The 22,848-nt window shown below is 33.6% G+C and overlaps 1 protein-coding gene and 1 long non-coding RNA gene across 3 annotated transcripts in view; one reads left to right on the top strand and one right to left on the bottom strand.

Moving 5' to 3' along the window:
- The window catches only part of LOC143254375 (uncharacterized), a 57,726-nt gene extending 53,007 nt beyond the window's left edge, over positions 1-4,719 (bottom strand). The window contains exon 1 of the mRNA XM_076509453.1: positions 4,526-4,719. The gene's annotated coding sequence lies outside the window, so the exon portion shown is untranslated. The remainder of the gene's footprint in view (positions 1-4,525) is intronic.
- LOC143254376 (uncharacterized) overlaps positions 1-22,848 on the top strand; it is a 28,874-nt gene that overhangs the window by 3,418 nt on the left and 2,608 nt on the right. Inside the window, exons 1-2 of one of the 2 annotated variants that reach the window (XR_013030168.1) lie at positions 17,232-17,318; positions 17,801-17,893. This is a non-coding gene — a long non-coding RNA (uncharacterized LOC143254376). Of the gene's footprint in view, positions 1-17,231; positions 17,319-17,800; positions 17,894-22,848 lie in introns of those variants that run through there. The other variant, XR_013030169.1, reaches the window with a different exon arrangement.

The raw sequence follows: 22,848 nt of genomic DNA, 5'->3' as shown, positions 1-22,848 counted from the left end.
ACATTGCAAATTTTTAGTTATTTCTCCATGACTTATATATGTTGATCTAGGGATGAAACCATTCCAAAACCAACCGAGTACGAGAAGCAGTCGTGCCAAAGTGGACAGTTACTCGATGTCCATTTAAAAAAAATGTTAAGTTGCCAACAACTATGAGATGAAAAAGAACAACAACAAAAAATACGATAAAACAACACAATTATAGACCAAAGTAAAAAGACAGCATTTCTTTCCTTCAACATCACTCTGTAGTTTATTTTTAAATATATATATTTTTTATTTTGGGTGTGGCTAAGACTGTCAGGCGTCTCTATTACTGACTTAACAAATAAACAAAAAACACAAACAAACGGCACATTTACCATATTGGGATATACGTTTAATGGTGATGAAAATGCATATATATATATATAAACACGTAGACGTTTTCAAAATGTTATTCAGCTATTTTAGTTTAACATTAAACCTTATTTTACATTACGTGTTATGCTTTAAAGTTTTTCTTATTCATTGGAAATTACTCTTTTTTATTTACTTTTGTGAATAACGACTTTGTGTATACTTTTTTCTTATAAGAAATACATAATACATAAAAATCAAGTGTGAAAGGTTATTCTTGCGAGGAACGTTATGAATCTGCTATAGAATGACATCACAAGTGTGTCAGTTCTCGCTAATAAACTTACACTTTCCACCTCTTTGTTCATCTATGTGGTTAGTCTGTCGTGCTGAACCAAGGATCTGTAAACGAAGAATCACGAAGCCTACAATTAGGGTAGAAAACCAAGGACAACCTCGCCCAGTAATTTTTTACGCTTTCTCACTTTCAAGAGTTATTGCGTGAAATTATTATCTTCTCATAACTGAATAATCTCAAGGGTTAACTGCGGCTATAATTGAAGTACAGTAACCTATATCCTAAATCAAGAGTAGCCAAGTGTCTAGCGTGCTCGAACTGTACATCGAAGGATTCATGGTTCGATTATTGTTACAAAAACAAACAAACAAACGCGCTACGCACTAAGAAGTCGTAGGTTCGTTGTAAGGGTCCCTCGGTGGACTCAGCAGATAGCCCGATGAGGTTTTGCTATAAGGAAACACACACACGTGCTATTCGATGTAAGGATTAAAAACAAAAGGAAAAGGAACAGACATTCGAAGCTGTTGGTTTGGTTTGGTTTGAATTTCACGCAAAGCTACACGAAAGCTATCTGCGCTACACATCCCTAATTTTGCAGTATAAGACTAGATGGAAGGCAGCTAATCATCACCACCCACCGCCAACTCTTGGGCTACTCTTTTACCAATGAATAATGGGATTGACCGTTACATTATAACGTCTCCACGGCTGAAAGGGGGAGCATGTTCTGGTGTGACAAGAATTCGAACCTACGACCATCAAATTACGAGTCGAGTGCCTTAACCATCTAGCGAAGCTGTTGGATGGTTGCTTTTTTATTATCTACCAGTTAATATATATATATATATATGAATGCATACAACATTCAGCTATTTAAAACAATAATTAATGTATACAAGTATTTGTCAAATGAATGTTAAAGGCGGAGTATCTCAATTTTTTACTCAGTTTATTTCAGATAATTTACTACGAACTTACATCCAGATTTAAAACAATGTAACTGACAATGCTTATACCACCTAGCAGCTGAAATATGAAACAAAATAATCAAGACAAACAGCCTATTTTATCAACTCTCAATACGACATCGTATTATAAGGTTATCAACTTTTTCGTTTCTTCGAACCAATTTTGACACTCGAGTATGAATGCACGTTATCTTAATATAGTAATTTTATAAACAACCTTATTAAGACAACTGAATAATCAATCGAGCTTTGCAGTATATTTCCCGAAACATAAATCACTTCATTATGTTTATAAATCGTTGTTTGTCAGTATTGACCTTCTTCTAAAAAATAGTTATCGAAGTAACCGTTTACAAAGAGTGCCTCAACTGAACTGCCAACTTTCTTAAAGACAGGGAAGACTTATGAAACATTTAATAAAGGTCACTTATTTAAAACAAAATAATGTCATTAAAACCAAACTCAGATCGCGCAAAGATTAAAACACTTGTTTTCAGCCGTAAACCCGAGGGTAGATATCAGTGGGTCTGTTAAAAAGAGAAGTGTCTTTAATACAGTCCTTCTGACGTGTATTGTTTTACAATGAAACTTAAAAGCACTTTACAATGTTAACACTATACCAAGCAGTTCGTGGAATTTTGGGATTGAAACTAATCGGTCTACAGTTGGGAAAAGTTAAGCCTAACTGGCAGCAAGTTAACTGTTCCCCTCGTTAGTCCTTGCACTTCTCTTGCCTGATCTAATAGAGAGATGTTATCATTACCCATAGAGCCCACCCACGGCCTTAGATTTTGGAGAACATTTTTTTTCTTTTTACGTTAACGAGTCGGGAATCACGAATCCTCAGATTCACAGCCTAGATGCCCTAATTGCTTTCTCATGTTCAGCCCCATAATATCGGACTTAAACAAAGTGATTTATCGAGTTATAGGTTGTTTCTTTATTACATCCACTGGATTTCGCTATTTATTCTATTTATACATAAAACTTGTCATTCAGAAGAGCCACACTTATGAAATCAAATAGTTGGAACAGCTAGTCGTTGTCTGACCGGAAACTGTATTGTATTGTACAGGAAAATCTGGAAAAAAACATCTATAATAAGTTGAAACACGTGCCAATAAATAAACCATCTGATTAACAAGAAACCTTGTTGTGTCATCGTCCGTTTCGGTTTGTTGTGGAACGTTGTATTTGATAGTTTTATTTCATGAAAACACTGAAAAAAGCACTAGTCATCGTACATGAAAATATACCTGTTAGCAAACTTCTGAGCGGATTGCTGGACAACGTTTTCATGTTAGAAATAACAACAAATTCAAATGTTTTTTTCTCTTTATTAGTTTATTTGTGACGATTTTTGAGGAAGAATATGACGTAAAATTGAATGTAGTTTCATAATGCTTGAATAAAAATCACATAGGTTAGCTATTTCCTCAGTTCTGAAGTCTACCTTTTTCTAATACCCCGTAAGTTGTTATTCACGCCATCTCGTGAGATTGTGCGCGTTTCAACTGCCCCTCATTGTTTGTTTTGAATTTCGCACAAAGCTACTCAAGGACTATCTGTGCTAGCCGTCCCTAATTTAGCAGTGTAAGACTAGAAAGAAGGCAGCTAGTCATCACCACCAACTCTTGGGCTACTCTTTTACCAACGAATAGTGGGATTGACCGTCACATTATAACGCCTCCAAGGCTGAAAGGGCGAGCATGTTTGGCGCGAAGGGGATGCGAACCCGCGACCCTCAGAGTACGAGAGCACGCCTTAACACGCTTGGCCATGCCGGGCCGTCTGCCCCTCAATCAGATGTAAAGTTGTTGAACCGAGACAATCTGTTTAGTGTTATTCGTTGAAAATAACAATGTGAAAGTGCAAACTCTGTGACGATAAAGACGTTTATTTATGCGTATATACATGATTCGTCTCTGTAATAATTAATTTGCTCTTTATAAATTTGTAGTTTCAATTTTTCTCTGTTCTAACCGTACATAATGATTTAATTAAAGGTCCAGAAATATTCACCAGGAATTTTACTCCAAATATTTCGCGTTTTGGAGGATGGCAATGCCTTCTTTCTTCTTCAGAACTATCGGGTAAAAAAATTGTACTTCCAGTTTTACTGTACAATTGTTTTAAAGATTTATTTAGAATTAAAGTGAAATCATTATACAAATCTCTACTACGCGCTTCTTTCAAAGTGCTCGGCATGTGCATTGGAATTTATGGATTTCTCTAGCCTGCACGTGTACTTTTGAGAAAAAAATGTTGTGTTCGTGCTTTGTTCTTTCTTAAACATGGTGAAAGAGTTTAGAATATTGCATCTAAACGAAACATCATGAAGGACTCTGCATGAACTTCGAACATTGTCTCAAAACCAAACATGATGAAGGTGTCATGATGAACTCCGAACACTGTATCCAAACCAAACATGATAAAGGACTCAGCATGAGCTCCAAAATTTGTCTTAAAACTAAGCATAAGGAAGGACTCATCATGAGCTCCAAACATTGTATCAAAACAAAATGAAGGACTCTGCATGAGCTCCGTCCATTGTATCAAAACCAAACCTGATGAAGGACTCTGCATGGGTTCCGGACATTACCTCAGAACAAAGAGTATATTATACATACAAAACAGTTTCGAATACACTATTTGGACAGTTTTTCAGATTAATGTGTCTCAAGGTGGCTAGTATGGGTATTAACACTTTTACTAATAAAGCAGGTTACAACGTTTCGACTTTCTTAGACCATCTACAGGTTAACCGTCCAGTTTTTCACATTGATGGTTTCCTATTCACCTTATGAACGTCACGAATTATCTTGTGTTTTTTTTTAGATTATAAACAGAATTAACTCGAAAGTAGGCTTGATTAGCTACTAATGATTTTCTTCACACTAGAGATAAATTAGCTTACCTTAGAGAGGTTCTATTCTGGAAAGTCTTCAACAATTATGATTATATGCCTGAGTAACACTAGTAGAAGCAAACACATTCTGTTACTAGACGAACAGTTAAGAGACTTCGTGGATTCATTGTTCGATCGAACACATAATCACTAACACATATATATTTGCTCCTACAACATTACTTGCCACGTCCGACCTGAAAAGCGACGCCGAGTCAACGCACTCCATCACTTTTCGCCACAGGCACCAAAATAGTCGCACATGCGCAGATCCTCAGCACACCTGGTACTTCGAGGGGCACCGGAATATAGTTCTTATTACTGTCTTCTTCTTCGCCAGTTTTTAAGTTCGAGAAAAGCGGGACCTTGAGTTAATAAATATTCGAATTTTGTAAAACTTTTGTAAAGTGTTTTTAATTATTTTGTAGACTTGCAACTTTTGTGAAAAGAGCTATATCGTTGGAGTGTTTGTTAAAAGACAGGGTGCCAGACTGACGAGAGGTGTTTTCGTCAGAGAACAAAGGCCTGTCACTTTTTAAATGGCTGTTGTACATTTTCTGTACATAATATCTTAAAGAAAACTAAAGAGAACACAGTAAAGTGTCACATGTAGTTCTGCTAATCTGTAAAGCCAGTTAGTAACGAAAACTCTTCATGTAAGGAATTATTACCATACGTGATACGAAGTGTAACGTAAATAAGCTTATTAATAGATAGTATTTTGTTATCAATAATTATAAATTATTATTGCAAGTTTCTACGGCTTCTGGGAACGTTCTAAGATACCATTACACTTTCCTTTCGTATACTTATCACACTTCAAAACAACCCACAACATGAATGAAAACCTAAACAGCATGCTCTTTGCATTAGGGCCCGACATGGCCAGGTGGTACTCGACTCGTAATCTGAGGGTCGCGGTTTCAAATCCTCGTCACATCAAACATGTTCGCCCTTTCAACCGTGGAGGCGTTATAAAGTGACGGTCAATCCCATTGTTCGTTGGTAAAAGAGTAGCCCAAGAGTTGGAGGTGAGTGCTAATGACTAGCTGCCTTCCCTCTAATCTTACACTACTATATTAGGGACGGCTAGTGCAGATAGCCCTCGTGTAGCTTTGCGCGAAATTCAAAACAAACAAACATTAAAAAATTACAATACTGTATTTTATCATATTAAAAAAAACTTACATACAATATGATGTTCCATCATATGAATAAAGATGTAAAAAAGTGTTTTCTTTTGCACATGAAAAACTACAATATTATGTTTTATCACATTAAAAAGAAACGTACACACTAAACAGTGTTATATTGTGCGAATAAAACCTGTAAAAATGTTTTGTTGCTTGACAAATCTACAACGTGCTGCTTTATGATATTGAAAAGAAATATGGACACGATATAGTTCTATGTCATATTAAAAACATACAGACAAAATAGATTTCTATAATAAAAAGACTTGGGAAAGTATGTTGTGTTACATGAAACAGAAGTATAATACTTTTTTTGTCATGTTGAAAAGAAACACACACAATATAATGTTTTATCATATGAATAAATACCTGGAAAAAATGTGTAAATGTGTTCAGTTGTATTCTTTTTCTATCATAGTGTTCTATCATATAGATAAAAACTAAAACGTTGTTGCATGAAAAAAAAAAACAATTCTACAATATTATTTTTTATCACACTGAACAGAAACATACACATAATATTGTGCTTTATTGTATGAAACACAAAATCTACTATAATATTTTTCATTATGTATAAACCCCTATATTATGCTGTTTGTTCCTTTTTCATACTTGAAGACTAAGAATTATTTTTAACATTTTCGTTCCCGCGTCCCTCGTATACGAGTGATGTAATTTCACGGTAGCGTGCAGCGTCCCTCACATGTGAGCGACGCACAATATATTGTTAAATCTGTGTCACGCTTATGTGCATTACAGCATTTTCAATTTGTAAGGGACTAGTTGAGTCTGGTTCGAAAGGCTTGTTTTTAAGTTTTTGTTATGGTCTTATAATAATGTTTAGGCACTAAAACACTTACTTGTATCTATAAGTATTATATTACAGTATCAAAAGTGATTATATATGTGTGTGTGTTTATTATAAACATCGAATTGTAAATCTTCATCGAAAATAATGATTTTTTAAAAAAATTCCCAAGAGGTTACTTATTACAAAAATAAAATATGTCTCTTGTTAGAACAAACATGATGTGAGTGATATGGTCCTAGAAGTAAATGGACTTTCATAACGGCTCATGTCACTCGTTTTTTGAAATTAACAAAAACCGTATTCATACCTAATAGCCCTAAATCGCGCAAAAACTTTTCGGTATGAAAAATGAGGTTCGGCCAGAGCAAAATTGCACGAGCTTGACCTTGGAAAGGAGTGTGTTAACGGTGTTAATGGTCATGTTGAAAAACCACAATGTGTACAAACATACCTGCTCTATTATGTCCCAATATACAGTGTATGTTTGTAAGATACAAACTGATGAAAAACAGCATGTAAATGGAAAAACCCTTAAATTAGAATTTTAAAACATTTTACGACTTCTTCAAACACATAAGTTTTTTGTGTTATTTAAATATGGAACTTTATGGTAGGGTTCTTTATTCGCATAAACCTGTTTTTATCTTATTTAAACATGGATTTTTACGACAGGGTTCTTTATACACATTAACCTGTTTTTGTCTTATTTAAACATGGATTTTACGGCAGGGTTCTTTATACACATTAACCTGTTTTTGTCTTATTTAAACATGGACTTTTACAGCAGGGTTCTTTATACACATTAACCTGTTTTTGTCTTATTTAAACATGGACTTTTACGGCAGGGTTCTTTATACACATTAACCTGTTTTTGTCTTATTTAAACATGGACTTTTACGGCAGGGTTCTTTATACACATTAACCTGTTTTTGTCTTATTTAAACATGGACTTTTACAGCAGGGTTCTTTATACACATTAACCTGTTTTTGTCTTATTTAAACATGGACTTTTACGGCAGGGTTCTTTATACACATTAACCTGTTTTTGTCTTATTTAAACATGGACTTTTACAGCAGGGTTCTTTATACACATTAACCTGTTTTGTCTTATTTAAACATGGACTTTACGGCAGGGTTCTTTATACACATTAACCTGTTTTTGTCTTATTTAAACATGGACTTTACAGCAGGGTTCTTTATACACATTAACCTGTTTTTGTCTTATTTAAACATGGACTTTACGGCAGGGTTCTTTATACACATTAACCTGTTTTTGTCTTATTTAAACATGGACTTTTACGGCAGGGTTCTTTATACACATTAACCTGTTTTTGTCTTATTTAAACATGGACTTTTACAGCAGGGTTCTTTATACACATTAACCTGTTTTTGTCTTATTTAAACATGGACTTTTACGGCAGGGTTCTTTATACATTAACCTGTTTTTGTCTTATTTAAACATGGACTTTACAGCAGGGTTCTTTATACACATTAACCTGTTTTGTCTTATTTAAACATGGACTTTTACAGCAGGGTTCTTTATACACATTAACCTGTTTTTGTCTTATTTAAACATGGACTTTTACAGCAGGGTTCTTTATACACATTAACCTGTTTTTGTCTTATTTAAACATGGACTTTTACAGCAGGGTTCTTTATACACATTAACCTGTTTTCGTCTTATTTAAACATGGACTTTTACGTGTGCTTATTCCTACACACCAAACTGTTTTTATTGTATTTGAACACGGGTTTTTACAGTAGGGTTTTGTGTTAATCTTAGAAGGGATGAACGTGCTAACGCAAATTCACATCTTTATTTTGAATAGATAAATGTCTGGATAAATTAGAAAGTTTCTGTTAATTCAACACCTTGGATGTGGCATCTAGATACTAGCAATTTGAACTAGGCGATGAAAGTACGTTAACCTCTTTAAACACAATATCTGTCTTGTATAAAGTTTGTCTCATGGCCTTTTGGTACATGTAACTTTCCTAGTACGTTCGAGGAGTTAATGGAACTCACAGTAAAGGGACTACAGTGTGACAGATGTCTTGTTTTGTAGATATATTTCTGTGTTTTGGCACACTTTTAAGTCTGCAGTTGAGAACCTGAAAATGGCATTCCAGTGGATAATTAAAAGATGGCTGAAATTGAAACAAGGGGAAGGGTTCGCTCTTGCAAATACAGTTGGAGTTTCTGGTCACAGTGTCAGGAGAGATAAAGTCTCTACGAAAGTAGCCTAATATCTGTTTGGCCTCAATCTGTGAAGAGATGAGAGTAAAACAGTTTTCTTAGTTTTGAGTATTATTATAAATGATATGTGGTCAGCTTCTCCAAAAGAACAGTATCATTGTCTGCTCTCACGAAACATGAGATGCACATAGAATAATAATAATAATAAATTTATTAAGCAATAAATTAGACACAAAAAATCAAATATCAATATAAAACCATCAACAAAGAGTTAACTCGTCCTGTGATGGTTAAACACATAATAATGTAAAATCAAAACTTACAAAATCAATATAAAGTTCCCAGAATATTATCATCAGTATTTAAGATCCATTGTTTTAAGTATTTCTTTTGATTAACACGATTAATAGAAGATCTTATACTATAAGGAATAAAATTATGAATACGAGGTGCCAAATAAAGATATTGATGAAGTGTAACTGTTTTACGTGGTGTGGGTACATTAATTGGAAAAAAAAGATTGAAGTCGTGTAAAATATGAAGTGACTTTAAAAGGCCTATTAAAAGAAACATGCAATGTAGATAAAGCTAAAAAATATAAATAAAGTTTATCATATGAAAGAGGGAGTTAAATTTACTGAAATCGGTATCAAGCCTATGAGTAAAAATAAGAGAGAAAACACTTTTGCAACTTGTGAATAGGAATTAAAAAAGTCTTATATGTGCCACCCCAAATTGAAATACAATATTGTAAGAAAGATTGAAAGAGAGCATAATATACACTTAACAAAATATGATAAGGAGCACAATGACTAAGTTCAAAAATTAGCATAGAACTATATTTTAATTTATTAACTAAAGAATTAATATGAAATTGCCAATTTAATTTTCGATCTAAAATAATTCCTAAATATTTAACAGAGGAAACTTGAGTCAATTTGGGACACTTACAATTAGGGTAAGTATAACAATCACTAGAATGATAAAAATAGAAGGAAAAGCTGGAATGACACCATAAAGGTTAAACTGAAGAAGAAAAGATTTAGATATATTTAAGGATAAGTCATTACAGAAAAGCCAATTTTAATTTTATTAAGATCACTAGAAATAATGGCTTCATTAATTAGATTTGACTTACTATAAACAACAGCAATATCATCGGCATAGGCTTGGATATCTCCAAAAACTGTTGGTAAAGAATATCATTTATATAAATGAGAAATAATAAAGGGCCCAGAACAGAACCTTGTGGTACTCCAACATTAATTGTAAGCCAATCACTATAATTATTATGGATACAAACTGATTGCTTTCTATTGTGAAAGTAAGAAAAAAACCAATCAAAAACAATGCCTCTAAAACCATAATAAGATAATTTATTTAACAATATTTTATGATTAACAGAATCAAAAGCTTTGGCTAAGTCAAGAAAAACAGCAATTGGATGAAGATCAGAATCCAAAGCTTCTGTAATACTTCCCACAAGTTTAGCAACAGCAACCTCCGTTCCAAGCCCAGACCGAAAGCCAAATTGAGAAGGAGACAAAACTGAATGTCTATCAAGAAATGATAAAATTCTAATCTTCATAGATTTTTCAAATAGTTTAGAGAAATGTATTAATAAGGAAATAGGTCTATAATTCGTAAAATCAGAAATATTACCAGATTTATAAATAGGAATGACCAATGATAACTTTAAAGCATTAGGAAACTTCCCTTGAGTAAAAGATAAATTAATTAAAAAAGTCAAAATTGGTGCAAAAAAGATTAGCATTAGCTTTCAAAATCTTAACCGAAACACCATCTACACCATTAGAAGCTGAATTTGATAAGGAGAAAATATTATTCATAGTTTCAGATACAGTAACAGGATATAGGTAACAAGAAGAAGAAGGAGCAGGAGGCATGCCCTGAGAACAAAATTTAGGATCGGAGCAAGTAGATTTAGCAACATTAACAAAAAAATAATTCAAATCAGATAAATCAGTAGTACCAAAATTACAAAATTTCTTATTTTTTTTTTAACATCAATAATAGAGTTAACAATATTCCAATTCTGTTTAATAGTTTTAGCATTCTTAAACAGGTTATGATAATAAGTCCATTTAGTCTTACGGGTCAAGCTAACAACATAATTCCTTAAACACTTAAATCTAATCTTTAGATAAATATCATCAGGAAATTGATGCACTTTCTTTTTTAACTTATCTCTTTTAATCATTAACAAAACCAATTCACTGGTAATCCATGGCTTAATTTTTCTAAACTTTCGTGACACAGAAACAGTAGTAGTACAACTTTGAATACAATCAGTTAACACTTCAGCAAAATTATCATAAGCAACATTAACATCAGAACAATTCATAACACAGGACCAATCTGAAAAATTCAAACAAGAACTCAATTCATTAAACTTAATCTTTTGAACATTTGAGACATGTTCTAGATCCGATAAAATATCTATACATAAAACAATTGGAAAATGATCGGTCAAAAAACACTCAACAATATAAGAATAACAATTTTTAATAGTATTTCCACTAATTAAAAAATGATCAATACAAGAATCAGTAACATTGGTTATCCGTGTAGGAGAAGAAATAATAATACGAAGATTGTTCTCAGACAAAAACTTAAAATATGCATTTTATAACAAACATCATCAAATGCCAAAACATCTATATTAAAATCACCAACAAGTATATTAATATCATATTTGTATAAATTCAATTCTAATGAAAGCTCATCAATAAATTTCAATACAGGCAATCTAGGAGATCGATAAACAACAAAGAGATTAAATTTCTTATTTTGAATCATACAAAATAAAATTAAAGCATCAGACTTAATGTACTGCACTTCTTTTATCATAGTCAGTATCTCAAATTTAACAAAACTGCCACTCCACTAGCCTTATTTAGACCAGAAGATGAAGAATAAAAGGAGTAACCTGGAATCGAAAGGAAACAAATCCATCCTCAACAAACCAAGTTTCAGAAAAAGCTATTATATGAAATTTAACAACGCTTGATTGTAAAAAAAACAAGAAATTGGTCAAAATTTTGAGTAAGACTTCGAATATTAACATGTATTAAATTTAAATGACCAACAGAAAAAACATTTGGTAAATCAGAAAGAGAAGACAAAGTTGGTGTAACACCAACAATATCATCAAAATCATCAGCCATTGCAGTATTTATAAATTATTAAGATCAATCAAGCAACGTAAAACAATGGGCTGAGTAGTTTCTGATTTCCTAATAAGAATATTACCATTCGATACCCAAAGAAATTTATAGCCAAGATCTTTCTGTTTTCGTTTTGCTTGCATGAAAATATCACGATAATATGGGGAGAGATGTTCGTTAACATAAACTGGATAAGATTCATTACAGACCTTAATATCATTAGTATTAAGAGAGCGAAATTTAGTTTTCTTAAGTTTAAGCAGATCAAATTTAATTTGCTTACGACAAAACTTAACAACAATCTGTCTCGGACTCTTATTTTCAGTTGTTTTCTTTCCTATACGATGAACAGTGTCAACATCTGTAGGAGCACAGTCAACCCCAAAAGTAGTTGTAATTTTCTCAACAACTTCTTGCAAATTCTCATTAGGCTTCTCTGGAATACCTCCAATCAAAACATTATAGTTATAAGAATATTGTTCCGCTTCACACATCTTCCTCCGAAAACTTGCCATCTCCTTCCACAATTCTTCATTTTCATGCTTTAATGTTTTATTTTCCTGTTTACACTCCTTAACTTCAGCTCTCAAAGTTGTGATATCCTCACTCATAGTTTCTACCTTCTCTGAATAATATTGAAAGGAAGTCACTAATTCTTCGACCTTTACTTTAATTAAGTGAAAGTCATCAAGTCTTGACAAAATTTCAGTAACTTTTGTCTTAAGCCACTTCATATCTGCCTCCCCATATTTAAATCAAGCTCACTATTCTCAACAAGATTAACTGTCTCCCCTCTAACGAAATGGACACAGTCCTTCTTAATGGAGTTTCACTATTTAGGCTTAACTTTCTTTTTCTCATACAAAAATCACATTCATAACTTTTCCCAATTTCATTTAAATATTCCAAATCCTGTTCAGTTAAGTTCTTACATCTTAAATGATACCATTTTTGACACTCACCAGAGCAATGAAGGGCTTTATCACCAACTTTAATATAAACTTTACATTGAGCACAAAATCTACGTGGCATACTAGATGAGGAATGTGATCAAGTGGATGTTCCAGTACAAGCATATCCATGACGAGGCTGTGATCTGTTATAGATATTAATACAAACGGCTAGATAGATAGAGCTATGGTATTATTATTTCAAGATAGAATAGAATGCATATGACTCCTGAATACAGATACTGTTCAATGAAAAAGGAAGTGCTTGCAATTATAATTTTCGCTTAATTATATCTCACCATCAGTTGTATGGTAGGAAGTTCACCATCTTGGAGGAACATACTTCCCTGAAATGGCTTACGAACTTTAAAAATCTGAAATGAGTGAGAGCACATTAGTTTATAGCATTACAAGAACATGTCTTTGCCGTAATTCATTGCATGGGTCTTCAACAGGGAAATGTGAATAGTGTATCTCATCATATGATGAGATCTCCTTCCTTAATAGAATCTACTAATATTATACACTACTTGGGAGTTGAAACCTTACCAATACCCATTATAGCAAAGGCAAACATGAACTAAAATGGAAAGATGGCATCCTCACCACCTCAAAGATTCAGAGAAAAGCAATTGAAAGACTCAACCTAGCATGGACGTTCCTTGTTAAATAACAAGGTGAATCCTGATTCACTCTTGTAGAGTATGATAACGCGGATACATCTATAGTAAATTACAAGATACTTAACACTGTTACTATAAACCAAAGAAATATGGTTCTCTGAACGTGCTACGAATAATAAGTCACAGAGCTCATGGAGGGACTGAATGATACCAAGGGATATCATGCGTCTGTACTAACATTTGGTAATGGTTCCTTTTGAACGAATTGCAATCGAGATTTTCAGTGCTGGTGTGAATAATATATGAAGTGTGCTGTCCAGGGAAAATACTAATGGAAGCAGTGTAAGTTTCAGCATCGTACTGTTGGTTATCTTCTGCAAAAGATAGCACTGGACATTACTGGTCCACTTCTGGAGACTGAGAGACAGTGATTGAAATGAAATAGCTAACCATGCTTTCTGCATAAATTAGGACAATCATTATGGTGTTTGGCTTATGACTAAAAGGGATTTGTGACCGTTGATGTACAGTATTTATAGTTTCAGTAAATGCGATATCTACAATATATTGGATGGTTGTTGCTCAAGTATCGACAGTTAAGAGAGTCAAGAATCTTTACAATCACAAACTGAAAGCAAGTGTCATTCCTTGCTTTTAAGTGATACACACTAAAGAGCATGTGCAATACGTTTGTGTGATTTCTACTTTATAACAGTTAGAGTAGTTGCCGGTCTGTACAATCACAGATTGAGAGGATATCAAATTAATTGCTTTCGAAGCTATCAAATTACATACGCTATATAATGTATGTACTAAACTGTGTGAGTTTTACATGATTATAAAATTATATAATTTCATAGTTTCGTCGAGAAACCAATTACAGAAAGGGATTTTTAAAATGTCAACTGGTCCTCAGATACAATGTGTGTATCTCATTAATTGTAGGGTTATCACGTAATCAAAAAACTTCAGAATGGCCATATGATTAAAAATAATTAATATCTAAAAGAATTGTGTGGCTCTTCCATATCAGATATCACTCACACTCGCAACATCCTTTCACTGGCCGAGTGGACAATATCGATATATCTCATTTGATGGATGATATGAGAAAGTGACTAGACAAGTAGTGATGCCACGTGAGAGAAAAAAGGTTTTTGAAGCTCGAATCATTATTTTTGGTTTAATTCTATTTAAATTTTAACATGTTTAACTATGCAGAAATTCATCTCCCAAGAGAAAAACTGAACTTCAATACAATAATCCAGCGGAGACAATTACGTCAGTGTCTACATAAATACGTATATTGTGTTTTGTATATGCGTATGTCTGTTAAGCAAAAATAATTTTCCGTGACATCAAACGGGCCCGGCAAAAACAAAACAAACATCAAACGTGTACAACCTAATTACATTTTGCTCAACTTAAAAATCATTCAAATTTTCAGATTCAAGTCACTGTGCAAATATTCTGTTTGATCTTGTTGCTATTAATCAGAAATCAGTTTATCTGAAAAGATAACAGCACTGAGTGAATACAGCAGATTATACAGTGACTGCCTTGATAAAACTCTGATTCATAACACCAATACTGGTTATTATTATCTTTCTTCAAGTAAAAACTTGCCTTAGATTAATGTTTAAATGTAATTAGAATTCCGAATACGTAAAGCTTCTAGCTAGAAACTGTTATTTTTGCAACAATTATATAACTATGTAACACACAAAACAACGGCGCATGATTTAGTCTATTTGATAATTACGTTGAATTGTTTTATGATTTGGTGATTCTGAATTATTCATTTCTAAAGTTCACCTTTTTGTTAGCGATTCGTGTATTTTAGCGTTGAAGTTACAAAATGAATTTATGACTTCTCTTTTATTGTAAAGTCTTAATGAATTATGTTATATAAAGTATAAAACATATATTTCTATCATTATATGGACTTACTTTATTAATTTATAATTATATGGAAATGTTTTTTATTATTATTTTCTGTAACTGATCCTGTGACAAACAGGATACGTGAACTTTATCACTGTTACACATTAGGAGTTGTTTGTTCTCTACCAAGCAAAAGAGGGGAATCAATCTATAAATTACGAAGTCATGTGTTTATCATCCATTTCTAAAAGAATACGTGGATTTTATCACTGTTACACACCAGGTGCTATAGCGGACAAAGTAATAGAGGGAGTGGACTATATAATACCAGGTCATGTGTTTATCGTCAATCTGGAAATGGACCTGATAAGTCCATCACAAGAGTTAAACTAAGCTAGACTTTACCAGTTTCTGGAAAGGTTTTCGAAAAACATCGTTTTTAAATTAATGCAGAGCTTTAGTCAAACTCACTTTCTCTGTCGGCACAAAGAAAACGCCCAATATGAAGAGGCTCCATTAGTTCGAACAACAGACTAGATATGAACACGTTTGTAAGGGCATGTCAAAATAGAGTGGTCAAGGTTCTGGAACTGATCACAAGGGTTTGTGGAGTACATCCAGATAGAATGACAGATTTATGCTCCCAGGACTTGTTTCTAGTAAATATGTAGGAGTGAACGCCTAAAACTGGTGTCTTAACGTCCAATAAAACCGTCAGAGAGGTTTCTTTCCATTGTTGCAAGCACCATTTTATCAACAGGTTTGGAATTCAGTGAGCGTGTTTAATGCCAATAAACGGTAAAATATTTTATAGCAAAACTCTAAAGCTACAACCAAACGTAAATTATATAAAAAAAGATATACAAAGAACGTTGCTACTCTTGTATTTCTTTAGAATATTTTCTTATAAATCAATAAAAAACGGTAAAGTCGCGAAAGAAATAGTAACAACAATAAAACTTTCATTACCTTAATCTGTTTTGATATTTCCTATTTAAACAATAATGGCCCGAAATGGCCAGGTGAGTTAAAGCGTTCGACTCGTAATCTGAGGGTCGCGGGTTCGAATCCCCGTCACACCAAACATGCTCGCCCTTTCAGCAGTGGGAACGTTATAATGTGACGGTCAATCCTCACTATTCGTTGGTAAAAGAGTAGCCCAAGAGTTGGCGGTGGGTGATGATGACTACCTGTCTTCTCTCTAGCCTTACATTGCTAAATTAGGGACGACTAGCGCAGATAGCCCTCGTGTAGCTTTGCGCGAAATTAAAAAACAAAACAAAAACAAACAATTGAACAATAATATAAATGTTTTCCGTAGACAATAGTAAAAAAAACTCAGATGTTTGATTTAACAAAGTAACTACGGCAAGACTACTTTTATGCAGTGTATTAATATAGAATCATTAACATTTACTTAAATATATATATATATGCAGAAACAATAATCTTTGTTTTGAGGCTTGTGTGACGTCTCCAAAATATTTATAATTTAACATGCTTAAGACATCACGTGCCACTCACATGTCATGCTTAAGTACTTAGCATAATGGAAACCCCACATTTACCACCAATACAAATGTAGAGCTTTCTTCATGCTTCTTCAAGTAGAGACTGACTAATCACGGGAACAACATTTTGTACCGTGAACCATTCAACCGTTGACATTCAACAAACTAGTTTGAATACATTCTAGCTATAGAAAAAGTTCGTTTCACCCGATTCATCTGGAGATTCAGTTATTCCTTTTTCCAGTGATTATGTAACTAATCAGACAAACGCAAATGTGAATCACGTGATTAACACCTGCCGTTACGACAACCAAACTCGTGCGGTTACCGTAAGTAATATACAGGCGCATCACTGAATAAACACAATTCTCACATCATGTTTTCTCCATATAGATTAGTTAATAATCAAACACAAGGAACAATCTCTACACAATGCATGCATATAGTAAGTAGTCCAGAGTGTTTAGTCATGACGTTAGCTATACAGATTGTAAAGTTAACGAAGTTTTCTGATTACTAATTTATTGATTTTATTTTTTTAATTCTATGATAATTTTCACAAGAAGAAAACTTAAACGAAAACTATAACCATAAAATAATAAGGTGAACACGTGTCGTAAACTCTGTAATAACACTGATAATGTATTATAACCATAAAATAGTAAGGTGAACACGTATCATAAACTCTGTAATAGTACTGATAATGTACTATAACCATAAAATAATAAGGTGAGCACGTGTCATAAACTCTGATAATGTTAACCCTCGTCTACTGAGAAATTCATGTGAACTGTCTTCATTTTACTCTTGTACTTGATTACCTCTTTTCAGACTGAAAAATAACAAACCTCCAATAATATTTACAAGAAATCGGTTGTTTATATGGCACCCAAGCCTTACGTCATATTTATAATGGATTTTTTCTAGGGTCCTGTGGACTCGTAATTTGCACAAGTGTTAAGTGGAACATTGGATTTTCGAAACTGGTTAAACAGTGCATTACTGCCTTCAAGATTTGACGTAAGTCTTGTTTATAACTTTTTTTTTTCATTGTGAATGTTGTAATTTACACACATAAATGTTATTTTAAATTTCAAAGTCCTTTTATTGTTTTACTGCCTCGCTCAACTACATTGTGTGTATTATTAGTGTGGTTTTCTGTACTGAAAGAACGATCACCATTAATGTACTCCTAGTTTATATTAGAAGGTCAAGGTAAGAGTTATCTAGATAAATAAAGAAAGAGAAAACACGCTGTAATTTGATTTTGAACATGTTTCTAATATATCTACATTTATTTGGCAAATTTCTTAACCCTCAAATATTTTGCAAAGTAAGTTACCCAAGTTTGGCACCGATTACACTTTCTTAGTTCTGTGTTCTATTGGAACAAAATGGTTGAATCAGATGTCGCTGAAACCCCAGAAACTAATGGAATAATTGTTTGTTTGTTTGTTTTTTTTTAATTTCGAACAAAGCTACTCGAGAGCTATCTGTGCTAGCCGTTCCTAATTTAGCAGTGTAAGACTAGAGGGAAGGCAGCTAGTCACTACCACCTACCGCCAACACTTGGGCTACTTTTTTACCAACGAATAGTAGGATTAACCGTAACATTATAACGCCCCCACGACGCTAAGCAAACTACACTTACTTAACTATGGATAACCGATTTTGCTTTTCGGTTAAAAGTAGTTATTTAGGGAGAGAATGAATGCCCGTTACTAGTTACACTCTCTGACGTGAACAGTCCTGAATTAGTGGTGCCTAAATCTAAGATTTGTACTCTATTTTCCACTTATTGTTTTTGTTGAAGATCATTTTTCTGTTTAAAGAAAATAAACGTATTAAATATCTAATCTACCAGCACGATTTTGAATAAATATACAGAAGTTAAGACTTTTTAAAGGAGTTTGTTATCGCTACGCTTGCATTCTTATACCTAATGGCCCAGCATGGCCAGTTGGGTTAAGGCATTCGACTCGTAATTTGAAAATCGAGGATTCGAATCCCTGTCACACCAAACATGCTCGCCGGCATTATAATGTGACGGTCAATCCCACTATTCGTTGGTAAAAGAGAAGCCCAAGAGTTGGCGGTGGGTGGTGATAACTAGCTGCGTTCCCTTTTGTCTTACATTGCTCAATTAGGGACGACTAGCGCAGATAGCCCTCGTGTAGCTTTGCGCAAAATAAAAAAAACACACACAAAACTTATATTTAAAGACGATAGATAATGCCCCGTCTTAGCTATAAACAAATACAATTTTACGTTCATTATCCTAATATTCTTTTTACAGGTATATGTAGTCAATTTCAATTTTAAAACCACCTAAACTATACGAATAGTAAACTCACAGTAATAAATATAGTAAGAAATAAGGATGTTATATGCCAAGGGTTATGATTAAAATATACGTTTTGTTTTTTGTTTTGAATTTCGCACAAAGCTACTCGAAGGCTCTCTGTGCTAGCTGTCCCTAACTTAGCAGTGTAAGACTAGAGAGAAGGCTGCTAGTCATCACTACCCACTCCCAACTCTTGGGCTACTCTTTTACCAACGAATAGTGGGATTGACCGTAACATTATAACGCCCCCACGGCTTAAAGGGCGAGCATGTTTGGTGCGACGAGGGTGCGAATCCGCGACCCTCAGAATACGAGTCGTACGCCTTAACACGCTTGGCCATCCCGGGCCCTATACGTTTTGAAAGTTGGAACATTTTTGAGACAGTCACATGTTAAATCTAAGCAAATTGATTTGTTAGTGTATTCACTTGCCAAATTTCAAAAACGTACAAGTAAGCTAAATTCTAATTTAGTTTGCAAGTAAGCAGAAAGCTACTCAATGAGCTATCTGTGCTCTGCCCACCAAGGATATAGAAACCAGGTTTTTAGCAGTGTGAGTCCACAGATATTCCTCTGTGCCACTTCGGGGCTACAATTTAGTATATTACTATTTAGTTTTTATTTCACCGACATTGAGAGCACAGTAGGTTACTTAACATGTATATATTTTATTATTTTGATTAATTATATTAATTTGAGAAGAAATCTATTCCTCTTAAGCCTTAAATAGAAGTAACTTGGTCAGTTATTATTCTTATTTGTCAGCCGCACCTGTAGCATAGGGGTATGTTTGTGGACTTACAACGATACCGGTGGTGGGCAGAGCACAGATAATCCAATGTGCAGGTTTGTGCTTAATTACTAACAAACAAACACCCTTATTTGTCAGTTATACAGTATTTATCAAAATGGAATTGCTGTTGGAAACCCATCATTGCTGCATCAGTGGTAAGTTTATGGACTTTCAACACTGAGATCCGGGGTTCGATTTCCCGCGTTTGCTATAGCGCAAATAGCTCATTGAATACCTTTGCGCTACAATAACTTTAATGACTCGTCAGAAATAAATTATTTTGAAACATTCCTATCAGTAGAAACTTGTCTAAGGAAACCTTTGGTCGTCTATATTTTTATTATATAGAAACATTTTAATGCGTTGATTGTCAATCGTATACTCCACTAACTGTGCTTATTCCTAGTAGAAATTAAGTGGAAAGTGATATAAGACTAAAAGTGGTTTTCCTTGGTCTGACATATATCACATTTGTCCAGTAAGTAAATAGTAAATGAAAATGCCATTTTAATACACGGTGAAACCTGAAGGCTATCATAGTGAATTGAAGTGTACTTCCATTAACTTGTGCAAACCCTAAAAACAAATTCCACGTTAGTAGATACTACAATAATTAACTTGCCTCGTGTCTGTAATCATGCACATTCAATTTGTTTGTTTGTTTGTTTTGGAATTTCGCACAAAGCTACACGAGGGCTATCTGTGCTAGCCGTCCCTAATTTAGCAGTGCAAGACTAGAGGGAAGGCAGCTAGTCATCACCACCCACCGCCAACTCTTGGGCTACTCTTTTACCAACGAATAATGGGATTGACCGTAACATTATAACGCCCCCACGGCCGGGAGGGCGAGCATGTTTAGCGTTGTAGTCTGGCATAAGTAGTGTATAGCTCAGAAGTCTTTAAGAACAAATATATAACTAGTTAGGTACACTTACTGAGGTTTGTACTCTTATGACGAAGTCGTTTGAAATAGTTTTATCAGAATTGTTTTATCAACTCGAATTTGTAAACTTTCTCATATTTAATGTTCTCATATTTAAGAACGGATAACGTGAGTAGTTTCTCGTGTTAAACAGTTTAAGCGTGATTGTAATATATAGAAAGAAAGAGTGCTTAGTGGCACGCAGTTTTAACATTCTGACTAGAGTAACAAGAGTAAAAGGTGTTGTATATACAAATTATCCCATACCTCTTTTAATACATGTTCTATGTGTGAATCATTCATTAGATGTATAAGCTATCACACAACTTTATTGATACACGGTTTATCTGTAAATCATTAGGTGTATAAACCATTACACAAATTTGATAATACAAGTTGTATCTGTTAATCATTACGTATATAAATTATCACACACCTTTGCTAATACACTTTTTATCTGAAAATCATTAGGTGTTTACATTATCACACAAATTTATTAATAGATGTTTTATATATAAGTTATTGAATACGTAAATTCACTCATGTGCTTGTTGATACACATATTATCCATAAATTACCCATTTTCTTTCAAATATTTTTTTTTCTTATATCCGTTTCAGAAGGATTATTTATGATATTTATCGATGTTGCGTAAAAACCGCCTTCAGATGTAATATGAAAACCTTCATTAATTTATTAACTTGTCACAGTTTTCAAACTTGCTACCTGGAAGAAGGCTGAATTTATAAAAAAATAAACAGTTTAGCTAATATTTTTAATTATAGTAAATCATAAGTGGAATACAATTTCACTAATGCAAAAAATATTATTCGTAAGTAGACAAAATGTACATATATGTATATATATATATATATATATTTGTTTCTTGGAAAATTCGTCCAAAGCAGTCGCTTTGTCAGCACTTTATTACTTACCTTGCTGAGTTACCTGCCCTGATTTTAAATATTGCAATATTCAGGTGATGCTTGATCAGGTTGTAACATTGAAATGTGACTTGACCTTTAACCAGCGTCAGTTTCACTTCTGTAAAGTGAAATAACCTAAAAACGCGTATTATGAACTGACCTACTATACTTATCGAATTATACATTGCAGCAAATCGCCAAGTGCTGTCATCTAGTGGTTTACAAGTACAATATTCGTAAGCATTTATTGTTTTTAAATAGTTATGTTTTAATTTGTTGAAGTATTTGGTACTTTAAACTATTTAAAAGGAATTTCTTACAGAAAATTGATTTTGCTTAATAAATATATTATTTTCGCTAGATTGTCACTGTACAAAATGTTTTCATACTTGAATTAAAAGAAATTTAAAATTATTAAAACAAATGTAAACTGATGTCACATTCTGAACTTATGCCAAAAGTATAAATTAATATGTACTTGGGAAAAAGCTGTTACTTATGGTATATACAGTGTGATAATTATTAGATTAAACGTTTGCTGTCGTCATAGCTCTCAGATTAAAAGGTAACCCATAACATCTGTTAGATACAACACGTAGCTTAAGTACAAATAATTGTTTGTTTGTTTTTGAATTTCGCTCAAAGCTATACGAGGTCTATCTGCGCTAGCCGTCTACATTTAGCAGAGTAAGAGTACAGGGAAGGCAGCTAGTCATCACCACCCACCGCCAACCCTTGGGCTTCTCTTTTACCAATGAATAGCTGGATTGACCCTCATATTATAATGTCCCCACGACTGAAAGGGTGAGCACGTTTGGTGTGAGTGGGATTCGAACCCACAAACCCTCATATTACGAGTCAAGCGCCTTAACCACCTGGCCGTGCCGAGACTCGAGTCCAAGTAAAACCTATCTGATAGCTGAATATTGTAAAGGAATATGATTTCTATTATTCATTCAGAAACACCACACTGAGCACCAAAGGGCCCAG

Source organism: Tachypleus tridentatus, chromosome 6 (genome assembly GCF_004210375.1).
Source record: "Tachypleus tridentatus isolate NWPU-2018 chromosome 6, ASM421037v1, whole genome shotgun sequence".
NCBI lineage: Eukaryota > Metazoa > Arthropoda > Merostomata > Xiphosura > Limulidae > Tachypleus > Tachypleus tridentatus.
This window is presented reverse-complemented; position numbering and strand designations above follow the sequence as displayed.